The 13,675-nt window shown below is 50.5% G+C and overlaps 1 protein-coding gene and 1 pseudogene across 1 annotated transcript in view; one reads left to right on the top strand and one right to left on the bottom strand.

The window, feature by feature from the left end:
- Positions 1-13,675, bottom strand: part of LOC139054788 (peptidase M20 domain-containing protein 2-like) — a 78,635-nt gene that overhangs the window by 27,336 nt on the left and 37,624 nt on the right. The gene's annotated exons all lie outside the window — the stretch shown is intronic.
- Positions 7,279-7,441, top strand: LOC139055066 (U2 spliceosomal RNA; annotated as a pseudogene).

A 13,675-nucleotide genomic window follows, 5' to 3' on the forward strand; every position in this document is an offset into this window, starting at 1 on the left:
GAATAAGTTATCTCTGTTTGATAGGGTGCATGTTGTCTAGCCTGGTTTCAACGCGTGATAACCTGTGGGCAATCTATTGCACCTTTATGGTAAGCACATATAATTGGAGAAAACTCATTCAGGAATCCAACAAAAAAGAATTTCATGGATGTATTAAGGTAACCAATCTGACGAATACGCAAGTTTCATAGCCGGCTATCGCTTCCTAATGAGTACGCACTGACAACACCCCAAATACAAGCACATCTTTCGCTCTTTTTTTTCTCCTGTCCAGCTAGACGAAACGTAAAATCACGCTTCACAGTAACGGCATGGAAGATTGTCGTTTCTGTTGGACACACTTATCTTCTTCATGTTCTGTCGACATTAACGGTACATTGCCGTGTGCGAAGAATAGCCTATCAGAAAGCATCGTGCCATAACTTTTTTCAGAGACGAGAAACGGCTGGTACTGAACGCTGGTAAAATCGACGCTTCGAATGAGAAGGCATTAGATATCACAGTCTTGGGCAAAAATGACAAAGTTTCTTTTCTTTTTCAATTTGGGTGGTGTGAAATGGTTTATCTGTTGCTTGCTCTTATCGCCGATGTCAACATTATTAGCCATCATACCCATTTTGTGGCTCGCTGCTTGCAACTTTTGCAGTTTTACCCCGAGAAAACATTGCATGGGGCCTGCGAGGAACTCATTTTTGGTTTCTCTAACGAGGGAGCAGGCGGTGGGTAGCGTGGGAGTTTGGCGCTTCTGTTGTAACGACCAGTGCCTAATTATATGTACTGTAGTTGATTCTTCACAAAGGAGCCCTGCTAATGTAACCAGAGTATTACAAGATTACCGGCAAAAGATTTGTTTGGAGGGGCAAGCATTGGGAGCAGTACTTTGCTCTCCTCTCACAGGCCTGTATTGGTAGGCAGGAGCCACGTAGACATATCATGTACCGATAAATTACGGTGCTTTGGCTTGGCCTCTGATTCCGGCACGCGAAAATTTGCCCGGCTTGATAGGAGTCGTTTTAGGTGAGACGAGCCTGTCGCCGAAACTTACGATAACTCGTCAAAGAAGGTTTCTTGTTCTCAAATCACATGCGTACCACGTCTCCTTACCAATGTAGACGTTCCCGAACTTGCTACTGACGTCCGAGTCGTTCGAAGATAACACTCCAATAGAGCAGTTCATCGAGTATGACACAATGTGGCAGTGTGTCGTACCCCATAAAATCAGTTCAACATGCACAAGTATCTACAGTCCTGATGCTCAGTGAACCGTGTTATCCTACGTCATTTTAGAGTACATAAGTAAAATATAAATATATTTATTCACTAATTTATTTATTTTTGCAAAGCGACTTCATGGTGTGCTCAGGAATAGGCTAAAAAATTTGAACTTACTTCGAGGGCCCGATGCCGCAGGTCCTGCCGCGAATTTCGCAAATATATTGCGGGCTCCAAAATGCCGTACTTGCCCGTTCTATTTGAAGACTTCTTTAAAAAAGGTAAAAACAAATCTTGTGAGGTGATCGTACAATAGATGGCGACCTACCCTCTCCGAAGCAGAGGATTTCCCCTTGTGATGGCAGGTTCATCAATTGTGAGTTGTTAAACTGACGCCGAGCCTCACTTCAGAAAGAACGAAGCCCAAGTGGACGGAGGCCTTTTTGGTTTCTGTCTTTCTTGAACGAAACGGGAAGATAAAAAGTTGCAATTTCGCCGAAAGGTGAAGTACGGATTGCGATAGCAAATTAGTACATAGCTACACGAAGTACGGATAGTAGTTTTATCTGCCGTATAAACTTGTTTACTATCGCTTACTGACTAAATTAACGTTTTTATAATGTGTGAGTGCGACTGAATGAGGGCGTACAGAGAAACAGAGAGACAGTGTTGTATCTGTGTGTCTGTTTTTTTCTACGTCCTTGTTCAATCGCGTTGACACATTCCTTCAAACATTCAAACCAATTAGCTAGCCAACGGGTTCTAACTAAATTAAAAGCATGGTGTCACGCACGCAAAGGTAAATATGAAGACATCTCGCTCGACACGCGCGGAAACTCGCTGCATGGTAAAATGCTGGAGTGAGCAATCGCGGCAGCAGCAAGCGAACTGGCTTTCGGGTATCTCTCGCTTCAACGCGAACGCAACATCGAAAACACAACGCATGCTAAGGTACCTGTATTACGCGCACTCTGCAGACATCACAGATCACTTTGCAGATGAGGCCCGCGCGGAGACGCACTTTGGCCACGACGCAGGTCGCTTTCAAGATGCGGCGCCCGCATGGCCGCGCCACAAGCTGCAGCCGGCTAAAGCCCCTCAATTTCCCAAAAGTAGCGCCATTCCTGGACCTTTCCGCCACCTCGCTCTTCCCGGCGTTTCCTCCTTCACGCCTCGTGTCGCCTCAGCCTCTTCCGCTCTCCCGTTGGCCAATCTGTGTCACGTGGAAGCACGCGTCGCGCTTTTGTATATTTTTTTTTTACAGCGAAACTGTATACCTCTACCATCCAAGGAAATTTTCGTGTCGTTGTGGTAAGCGAAAAACTCCTCTTACGTGGGCCGATCCCGGAGATAGTGCAATGCCGGGCCGAACCGCGGCGGAGGTGAAACAGGCGTTAAGCACTCCCCATACGTGGGATGATCCCGAAGATAGTGCAATGCTGGGGCGACACACGGCGGAGTTGCAGTTTGCCATTAAGGGGCCCGCATACACAGCTTGACTGGTCATCCTTCTTCACAGAGTGGAAAGCCGCTGAGATTTTTTTTTTTCTTTCCAGCCTGCTCCGACTGTCATTGCCGGTCCAGTGCGACGAGAGTAGACGGAGACGGTTTCAGCGCAAGATCAAATCGCGGCTGCGGCGGCTGCATACCGATGGGGGTGATATGCAAAGACGCCCGTGTCCCATGCATTGGGGGCACGGTAAAGAACCTCAGCAGGTTAGAATTATTCCAGAATCCCTCATTACGGCGCGTCTTATTATCAGATCGTGGTTTTGGCACGTAAAACCCGAGAATCAACTTTTTTTTCTGTCCTGTGTGCCTTAGTGTTGCAGGTAAAGCAACACTGCTTCCATGCGAAAACCTACAACGCAAAAGAATACAGATGCACGTAGTATAAAGATATAAAAGGAGCACTTCAGCAAAAGTATTGCTAGTACTAATGATGTGGCCGGGGGGGTGTAATTATTTTCGGAACCTCTGCCCAATTTTCCCATAAAGTTGGTTCTTGCTATCAAATTCCAACTACCTACACTGTATTAAATAAATAAAAACGATTTCATGTGTTCGCTCGTTGTTCAAATTATGAATACTTTCTACATGTGAAAGCGTTGCTCTTGGCCACCACAACCCACGCATGAGGTACACACATATGTAAAAGGCGCAGAGCAGAAGCGGCCCTGTTTGTTGGCATTGCTGGCCCCGGAGAGCTGGAATCTCTCACGCGCCGGGCGAAAAAAAGTATCCTGCAGATACGTGAATAAACCTACGAAACCACGTACACATTCTTTCATGAAGTCAAAACCTGAAACTGAGGTAATTACGAGCGTGTGTGAGCACACTATGTGCATGCGTTGTGTTTATGGAACACGAACTTTTAACGTGCGAGCGCTTTACGCCCTAAATAACTGTCCTTGTCTCTATTTTTTTGCGCATTCCCAACACAACATTATTAAGGCCAGTTACCGGCTGAATAAGCAAAATCTTGCCTCAGAAACTGATCTGCAGGGCTCCAACAACATTTCCGCGGAGTTTCTGCAGTAGCGCGTTAGCCGTCGTCTGCTGGGGTAGGGACCACATTGGCAGCGCCCCTTTCGAGGTTGCGGTAAAATCACTTAAACTTCGTAAAGTAGTGACAGTCTCCTCCTCCCCCTTCACTCCTCCTCGTTTCTCCTCTCTTTCACGCTCCTTCCTCGACCGTGGCGCCGCCTACGATGCTCGAGCGCAGCCGACGGCCTTTTGCAGAGTGAATGCACGCATAGCAAGGCAGTGCTCTTTAGGCGTTCACGTTAACCTTCCAGCTCCGCGTAACTTCGTGTACAGCATAAAATTCCTTGTCGGATGGTTATACGAATTCAGTAATGGCAGCTTTTGTTTCATTTTTTGATAAGTATCTCTTAAAAAGTATCTGAAGGAGTGTTAACGCTGTGCGTTGACGACTGCGAATGTATCACGTGCCCCACAAAAAGGTACGCAACATTTGTCAAGGGCGTGTCGCGAGATCTTGTTGCGAATTGTTGTAAATAACACGTTTACGATCGAAAGACAACACGTTGAGTTCCAGCAAGCCCTTAGCCTAAAGAATCTGCGCCGCCCTTACCATGTGAATTCGCGGCAGGTATCAGCTATGACGTACAAAGGCTGACGGAGGTCACTGCTTAGAAGGTTCGAAAGTGTATTACAAGCTACAGTGCCGCCAACGCGCGTGCTTGCCAATCTGAGCGCGCGCAAAGACTCAGAGGTGGGCGCTGGTGCTATTATGTTTCCCGTGTCTCAACGTCGACAGAAATACCAGGGCCTATCATCGAGTCGGGACTCTGCGTACACAAGAAAATAAAATAACTTTTTAGCATTCGTGTGCGAAGCGGGAGCGTCATAACAATGCTTGACTCAATCTCAAACCAGACCACTGTGGCATTCAGTAATTTATTTCAGGTTAATGACTTATAACGAATAACACTTCATCGTGCGTTAGTTCGACCGTTTACTAAGTGACGTACTTGTCGCGAACCGAGTTGCACTGAGGTGCATGCATTGAGGACGGTTGCACTCCCTCCGAAGTAACACTTGCGAGACACTACTTTATTAGTGAAGTCATGATCGCGCAAAGAATCCCCCCGCCATGACGCGGCCGAAACTGCGGTAAGTGAAATGATGTTTTAACTATAAGTCAAAATGATATCAAACGGCATTCGAGTTGCAAGTTAACAGTTTATTTTCAGCATAGATGCATTACATGTTTGCCTTTGCAGTCAGAAGTCCGTGTGCGCCATTTATTGTCTCATTGCGTAAATATACGCACCAGACTAAGAGTCCTACAGCAAGCGCGTCTCAATTAGGCATAGTGACTGTAGAAACTAATAGTGGAATGAACGAGCAAGCGAACGACTATACGAGCACGCGAACTAAACGAACGTGCAAACGACTAAGCACGAACGACGACTAAACCAGCCAGGGAACGGACGGGCGAACGCACGTTTTCTTTGCGAGTGCTCCACCGCCGCATCTTAAGCTTCGCACGCTTTAAAGCTCACGCAAATTGCCACATACATCTCAATTACCTGTGATGCTGTGGCTCGGCGACGAACGCACCGCGTAACACGGTTTCGGGAGAGCACGCACGCTTTCGTCGCTCCACCTGTACCGCAAATCCACCGGGCGATGCTAACGAGGAACACGAACAAGTGAGGCAAACAAAGCTATTCTACCTAAAGAAGGCTAGTAAGTAACCACTAAAGGCAGAGAGTTCCTCTCCTGAGGCGCTTTCATGATCGAGACTGAAATTTTGTCAAAAGGACTGCGCTGAATCTTATAAATTTCGTAAACGTGTTATCGCACGCAACCTCGTGTGCCCGCGAAATCAAGTCGGTTGGCGTACAAAACGATTAAGCGCACCAAATACGACTAACACGACCACGTAGTGCGTATATAAACAAAGCAGACGTTGCGTAAAAATCATGTTAAAGCGTGCGTACAAATCACAACATGCACATTGAACTGTGCAATATCTACTACGTTATTGCCCGCAGCACAATACGCAAGCCAGGCACCTACTATACTCTGATAGACTCACAACTTACCTCGCATAGTCACGCGGAGAAAGTTGGTCGGAAGTTCTCCCACCCAATTCGGTGAAGCCATGTCCCACCCGACGCGCTTACCGGACGGTATCGCGAACATATTCTTACCTTTGCTAAAACTATATTGGCATCCGAACGTGCAGCAGGTCATGACCACAGAAAATGACGTGAAGCGACGTCGCACTTGCCACAAAACATCCTTCAAGGCGTTCACAAAATCAAAACAACACAGAATAGGAATGGAAGGAATGGCGCCACCATGCATCGCTTTTCGAGCAAAAATTGCACTGTAAAAAAACGAAGCCGCCGCAAGGAATCACGTGATGCGATTAGGCCAATAGCGACGCGGCGTCGGCTTCGGCCAGAGCACTCGAGCAGGAGGCGGCATTCTTCAAAGCGTAGCACTACTTTATGAAGTTTAAGGGTCTTTAGGCCGCGGCGAGCGCGTGAAGGCAGCGGAGGCAGAGGGTAGTGGTTGGCGCGACCTTTGGAGATTCAGGGGTTCACCAGCGGAGAAGAACGCGTTTCCTCTCTCTCGCCTCAACTCCGTGCCTCGCGAGCGAGAGGAGAACATGAGTTTCTGGCCCGCCTTCCTCCCTAGCACACGCGAGATTGAGCCCTGTGCGCCAGCTTACCCTCGCACGCTTCCACTTGTGCATTCAGCATTTGGTGCGTGGGGATGATTTGATCGCCCTTGGAGCTCAGACGGAACCACACGGCGACGGCTACAGTAGAAACACAGCTGGCGTGTCCGTATCATTGCTATCGCAATAAAAAGAAGGTATAATACATTACAAGGAAAAACGTAGAGAATACCTAAGAGCACGCAGACAGTTCACAAGAACTGAAGTACTGCTTAGCCCGTCAGTTCATGCGCGAAGGTCAAAGCATTCTCGGAGGAGAAATATAGAAAAATCAATGCCATTACACTCTATGTAGGCGGATGACCAGCGAAGGTGGGTTTGTGGGCTCCTTAATGGCGAGCTGTCTATTGCCGTGCGTCACACGCCGTATGCATATAAATAGAAGGCGAGGCTCGAGTAGTCGCTCTGCCACGATCTTGAGCCTAGGAAGATGATGAGGCATCGGAGGGTATATATACCCATGTATTGTTGGAAAACGCCGCACGACACCTTTTATTAACGAATCCCCGGCACGTAGAAGAGGCACACACCTCACCGCACTCCGAGCGCACCCACTGCTTCACTGTAGCGAAGGCGATCATGCGTTGATCGACGTCCCACAGTCCTGTAATGGTTGTGAGGTCGTTCGAAAACCACAAGCGGTTGCACACAACATGAGCCACAGAAAAGTGTTTCCCCACAAGCTCCCTCGTTAGCGGGATTGGGGCATATGGACGGTTCGCATTTCTTTCCTATTCGCGTTCCTGGCGGACGGCATGTTGATGCGAACGGCACCACGGGAGAGCGGAAGGAAAGGAGATACGCAAGCGCTTGTAACGCCGACAAAGAGAGGGCGGTGCCAACGTAGACGTGGCCAACGAGGCTCAAAGTGTAGTATCTGTTATCAACTTATTATTTGATACGGGTTGTATTTGGACCTAGGATACTAAACTTATTTTTGCAAGATGCCTTCACTGCCGCTGCAGGTCGGCCCGATATTTCACTATCTTTGGCAATGGCCCACGCAGGGAGAGAAATTGTCGATCTACATGGCTTGATAGACGCACGCAATTTTTCCCCATAAACTAGCCATATGCAGCTTCGCTGTAAAAGTTCGCCGATGATTACGATATTCCTTAATGAAAAATTTCAGCTCCATTCTACACGCGTTTTTATTTCGCAATATTTTGCCTCGCGCGGGCAATCTATTTTCTGCGGCACATATGCAAAGTAAGTGAACTACGGCGGGACTGCTTCGCTAATTGGGAAATCGCGAGAGTAAGCGCGCGGCTGACTGGCGGGCGTGATTCATAGAAGCCGCCTAGGAGAGACCTCCGCTCATGCAGTGCTTTGTTCCACATTTGCTATCGGTCCATGCGTTCGCCGCATGGCTTCGTTGAACAGCCGAAGCCGCGCTATTATAGCGCCATCTCATAGGTGTTGTCACCGTAGAGCCCGTCTTGCGCGGCAATGCGCTTTTCATCTTACTCTTTCGCTATACTTTGCTGCTCCGCTTTAGGCCTCATGGTTACGCTGCGCCCTTCTACTCCACTTTCCTCATCGCGCTCTCTTTGCTATCGCTGTCTTTGAACACTGCTGCGCTCAGCGTTCGCTCTTTCATCCTTCGCTGTGCTGGTTCCCCTGGTTACGTCGAGGGAGGACGCCGACACGAAACGAAGGAACAGGCTCCTAAGAGCCGGAATGTAAAAAATAACTGAGTCATAAGACGTTCTAGTTACTTGGGTGGCATCGTATTGGCAGGAATGGCAGCTGCGTTGACAGCGGTAGTGGTGTGGCCGGTCATTGGCAGACGAGGGACGCGGGCGCATAATACAGCCGTCCCGTAGCCGGCACCAACGGATGTCGGAGTACAAGGCCCAAGTCCAAGACCGCGGGATTCCAAGACTGTCCAAGTGCGAGCACTACAGATGAGAGGCGCCCATGCTGGTTCCCTAGCACGACGCTCTTCCGGAGTGCCCCTCACCAGCGCCAATCAATGTTGCAGGTCACCCCCAAGCGACCTCCGTTCTCGGCACGGCGGCACAGGATCAAGACCAACGCACAAACCCCAACACGAGCTCACATGAGTAGCCAAGCCTTACGCTCGGCACATATCTCTGGCGCCAACCGGTGTCGTCCTCGCTCTGTCGAGGCTCTCGGGTTTGGGTCTGGACCCCGACTACACTGACATTGACACCAGTGGTCTTCGAGGCCCCCGCCTCCGAGCGATCCCTTTTCTCGGGTGGTTCCTCATATCCTTGGTTTCGTGGCCACATTTTGTAATAGTCTCGGCTTTATGCCCCAGCAAAGACGGCCTCCACTCATTAATTGCATTCTTAATGCCCTGAAAAGCCCCCACAAGTGACATTCCTCCCCCGAATATTCCCTCATGTCGGCACTGAGAGCCCACATTCCATTTCCGTCAAAATCTCCACATACTCTTTTTTTGCGCACACTCCAAGCGCGTTTTCCAAGGACGATAACATTTGCTGCACGCCGCATGCTGAGCTTGAGCGTTCAGAATGAGCGGATGTGCGTCGCTTGAACTCCGCTCAACATGGCATCTCCCCGACCGAATTATCTCAACATCATCCCCGGCATTGCATTGGACCTCCAAGAATTAGCGATCTAGAACTCTCAGCCACCTTTCCCGAGGCGCTAGCACATATCCTTCTTTCTTTATCGGCTCGAGAAGATTCAGCGCGGGCAATGGCCCGCTAGGCCTAAGCGTAGACCTAGCTCGCCTCGGCGAGTACGGTTCATCCGGCTCAGTTACGCGGCCCTGGCCACCACCCCTATGAATGGCCCCATCACGCTAATTGCCGGTACGACCTGCTCTCCGTTCCTGCAACCTATCGTTAGCCCCATGACCCCCTGGTCCCAATGAAGGCCAACGACGTCGATGAGCTCACCTCGACGAGCGAAGACGAAGCCCCAGTACTCGTCTGCACCTCCAGGGTCGGCGACCGACAGCAATGCACTCGAAAAGTGGCTATTTCTCATCGTCAACGTCAACGCCAGAAAACGTACGACCAAGCTTGGGCGCTAACAAAGCAGATAACCGGACCTGCAAGCATGCCGCCTGGCCACGCAGCCGCCGAGGCTGCCTCGGCGGAGAACACTCCTGCTGAGTCTGCAGACGCGGCAAGCGTTGCACCAGCGTGAATAGCACCACATGTGAATACGATGAAAGCTGCCGCCGCTACCGCGCACACACCTAAATGTCGTCATGCGGCAGGAATAGGGCCTGGTCGTTCGGAACTTCACGACGCACGAAATCCGCCTTGCCGTTGTTGGTGGTGGGCAATCCCCAATAACACTGCACGGGTGGCCACTTCGTCATCCGCCTGAAGTGGTCCCCAGTGGTATTATTGCCAGCACGCGCTTGTTGACACATCGCAAATTCTCCGCCAGATCACCACACAAGCTGGGAGGGAAGATCCACAAGTTCAACGCTTACGGGCGGCCTCCGAAGGCACACTGTATGGGTTCATCCATAGGATCGACCCCTGCCCGTATTCAAAAAACTTTCTTAAGCTAAATGCGTTCGTGCTAGCTAATGGTTATGTACTACATATTATTTATGTCATAGCGATGCAGGACATATTATCAGCCAATGGAAAACAGTTACGGACGAAAAGCTTTGTGAATTCGGCTACCCGGCACCACACCGGAGAAACTCTTTGCCAACTTCCGCATGTGCATGAAGGAGGTGACAGTGCACAGTGCGCGGATGCTTCGTGCAACTAAATCTGCTCTGATCACCAACGAAGGCCCCCTCATCCCCTGCTATCTACTGTATTATGAAGGGGATGTAGCCTGCCACCCATATAAGCCGACGTGACAAGCCTGCCGAATCCGCTTAGAACAAGGGAACCGGTCAGACATGCGTACTACGCCGAATGCTCGAGTGCGTCGGCCGTGTGGTACTCTCGACTCCGTGGACGGTTACCCTTGTGCTCCCAAATGCAAAGTGCGTGGGGATGGCCACCCGATGGGCATCAAATCTTGCTCACATAAACATAAAGCCTGTAGCCAGGCACAGCCCCCCGACTCGCAACACTCACCCCATTCATCAAACCCCAGGAGCGCAACCCTCAGCGCAACCCACCCAATCGCAAACGCAGGTGGCTCAGCAAGGAGGGGGAGACTACGCGCAGCCACTCTCGCTCGCGCTCGCAGTTTTTCCGTCCCCTTCCCCCTGCAGCTACTAGCTAGCACCAACATTCGCGGAACCAGGACCGGAAGACGAAGCGGCAGCAGCAGCAACCTGAGCGGTCCTTCAGCAAGTCTGTCGAGCAGCACAATTCTATCCCCTCAGCCGGCACCAATGTCGAGGTGAGCTGGCCAGCAGTACGGGGAACCCCCATCGCTCAGCGCAATGCTCTCTCCTCCGCGTATGAACATCCGGGCAAAATTTAAAGCTCAAACAGCAGCTGACGGCCGTCAGGACGTGACAGCCCAAGGACAGCGTTCAACTCCACGCCCTAATCCAGCGTCTTAGATCGCCCCCTGACTCCACTGAACACCACTCCCAAGCCACCGCAAACAGACAGGCAAGCCCTAAGATGCCGCCCTCGCTCCCCACACCGGCGGACTCCGCGGTCACAAGCGAACACATGCGCGAAATGCGCTCCGTGCTCTCCTAACAATTCAGTACCTTCTTCGATCACCGTTTCTCACACTAGTCCGCCTCCCCTCCCACGAGACACGCCTCCAGGCCCAGATTGCCGAAAAAGGTGTTAATATACGAAAGAAGAAAGCCACCTCACTACCCGCACCACAGCAGATCAGCTACCCCTAGACTGAGTCTGGAATAGCTTGCCCCCGAACACCATTCGACACCGGCACTGACACTCGCTTACCTCACTTTCACTCCCCCATCCATTTCGCAAGCCGACACCCTCACACCGCCAATTGCCGACACAACAAATCAGCCATGACTGGCACAATCCCACGAATTGGCGAACCTTTAGAAATCTGGCAATGGAACGGCCGCAGCTTCCGCAAAATGCGAAGCGTCCACCAACAATACATTCTCACACATTGTTCAACCAGATGTCCCAGCGCTACAGGAACCTGGCTCATGCGATAACCCGTCAAAATACAGAGTGGCCGTCCTGATCATTAACGCGCTAACCACAATTGGCCTCCACAACATCTCAGACACCAACAGCGACCATGTCATGGTGGAGCTACTTCTCGGGCGCAAAAAAAGAAAACCGTGAAGCGAAGCATCATCTTCGTGAACGTATATAGCCCCCGAAGCAAAAAGTCACCGACATCCGCGCTCTCGTCCAGGTTGCCTGTAAACGGACTCAGGGAAAGAAAATCGTACTCCTTGGGGCCCTCAGCGCTCTCGATGAACGCTGGGAATACAACCATTCGTATATCAAAGGCAGGCAACTTGCAGCTGCCACCTAAACACTCCAATTGGAAGTGCTTACGGACCCCGCAACCCCTACCCGGATTGGCAACAGTTAAGTTGGGGCACTTGTCGCCAGCTCACCTTCCCCCGTGACCGTAAAAACTATAATTGGGACAAATTGCAGGAATCCCTGGGTAGTGACCCCTGCATTCTTCGTACACAAATTACAGAGAGTGCGATGCGTCGCTCAAACGGGCAATCGCGCATCACAAACTAGGACGCCTTCCGCCGCGAGAATGAGCATTCAATTGGCAATCTCACAAACCCTACTGACTGGGGCGACCAAGTTAAAGGAATTCGGGACCGCTGTACCACCGTCGTTAAGTGAACTCAAGTGCTGAAAGTGGACGGCTGTCTCCTGCTATTATGGGAAGCCAGAAGAAGACAGACCAGCAGATGGAAGACCCGAAAACATAAAAGACTTTTCAAGCTCAAGATCGCAGCTCTCTCCACCCTGGTTGAGTAGTATGTTGCAAAACTGACACGAACAAATTGGGGCCGGTTTAGCGATTCTCTTCGAGGCTCACTGGGTACGGCCTGCACGTGCCACGTCCTACGAGCCTTGATTGACCCTACTCGAACAAAAAATTACGTGAACAAGTCAATAAGCCGCCTCATACATACCTTTGAAGGAGTGAACACCGAGCTGCTTGTTCAAGTCCGGCGCAAATTTTTTGGCGATTATCAGCTGCCTCCGTCACGGTCAATGTATCAAGGTCGCCCAAACGACACTCTCGACCAGTCTATAAAGGTGGACAAAATCTATGCTGCCATTCACAACAGTGTCCGCAACAGAGCAGCCAAGGTGGAGAGCGTCACGTACTGTCTTATGAGGAATCTCAATGACACCACCGTACAAGAATTCACAGAGTTTCTAAACGGCCATTGGTAATGCGGCAAGTTCCCCCCGATCGGAAGTACGCGGATGTGATAATCATGCCGAAACCGAACGATGCAGATCAAGAATGTCCGACCTATATCACTTACTTCCTGCCTCGGTAAATTCTACGAGCACATCCTCACTAGCCGCCTGGAAAACTAGCCCGAGTATAAAGACCTTCTCGCGCATTCTATGTTCGGGTTGCGGGCACGTCTTTCAATCGAGGATGCTCTGCTAAGTTAAAGGAAGTCACTGACACTGACCCAAAGCAAGGAGAAAACATCACTGTGGCCTTCGACATCAAGGTCGCGTTTGATAATGTGAGCCAGCAGCTCATTCTCGAGGACCTTGCTGCCCTTCACAGCGGACAGCGCACCTACTATGATTTTGAGACATTCCTGTCGAAACTGATGGCCACAGTTCGTCTCGGCTCGCTTCGATCAACCATCATCAAGGTTCCGAACAAGGGCACCCCACATGGCTCTAAGATCGTCCCGCTACTGTTCAACGAAGTCATGCCCGATCTTGCTATATCGATGGCATCAACCACGCAACATACCTTGATGACATCACAATGTGGGCCACAGGGGAGTCCCTTGGAGAAAAAAGAAGCTGCAGCAAACAGCTACCTGCGTCGAACAATATGTACAAGCATGTGGCCTGGCCTGTGCAATCGAGAAGTCTGAGCTACAACCAATCTGCATCCTTCGTGTCGTCGTCGCCTGCGAAGAAATCCCACAGCAAACCATCATCCGTATATTAAGATGTGGATCTAGACAAACCGACATGTAAATCACACCTTTAACCTCCTCCGCGCTACCACGCTACAGGTGGCCTGAATGATATCAAGGGTTGCCACTCGTCACCACGGTATGCGCGAGGCGAACACCCTGAGGCTCGTACGCAGCCTTGTGTTGGTTACAGCGACTTACAGTTTGCCCTATCAATGAATTAC

The sequence above is a fragment of the Dermacentor albipictus genome, chromosome 1, assembly GCF_038994185.2.
Source record: "Dermacentor albipictus isolate Rhodes 1998 colony chromosome 1, USDA_Dalb.pri_finalv2, whole genome shotgun sequence".
In the NCBI taxonomy this organism is placed as follows: domain Eukaryota; kingdom Metazoa; phylum Arthropoda; class Arachnida; order Ixodida; family Ixodidae; genus Dermacentor; species Dermacentor albipictus.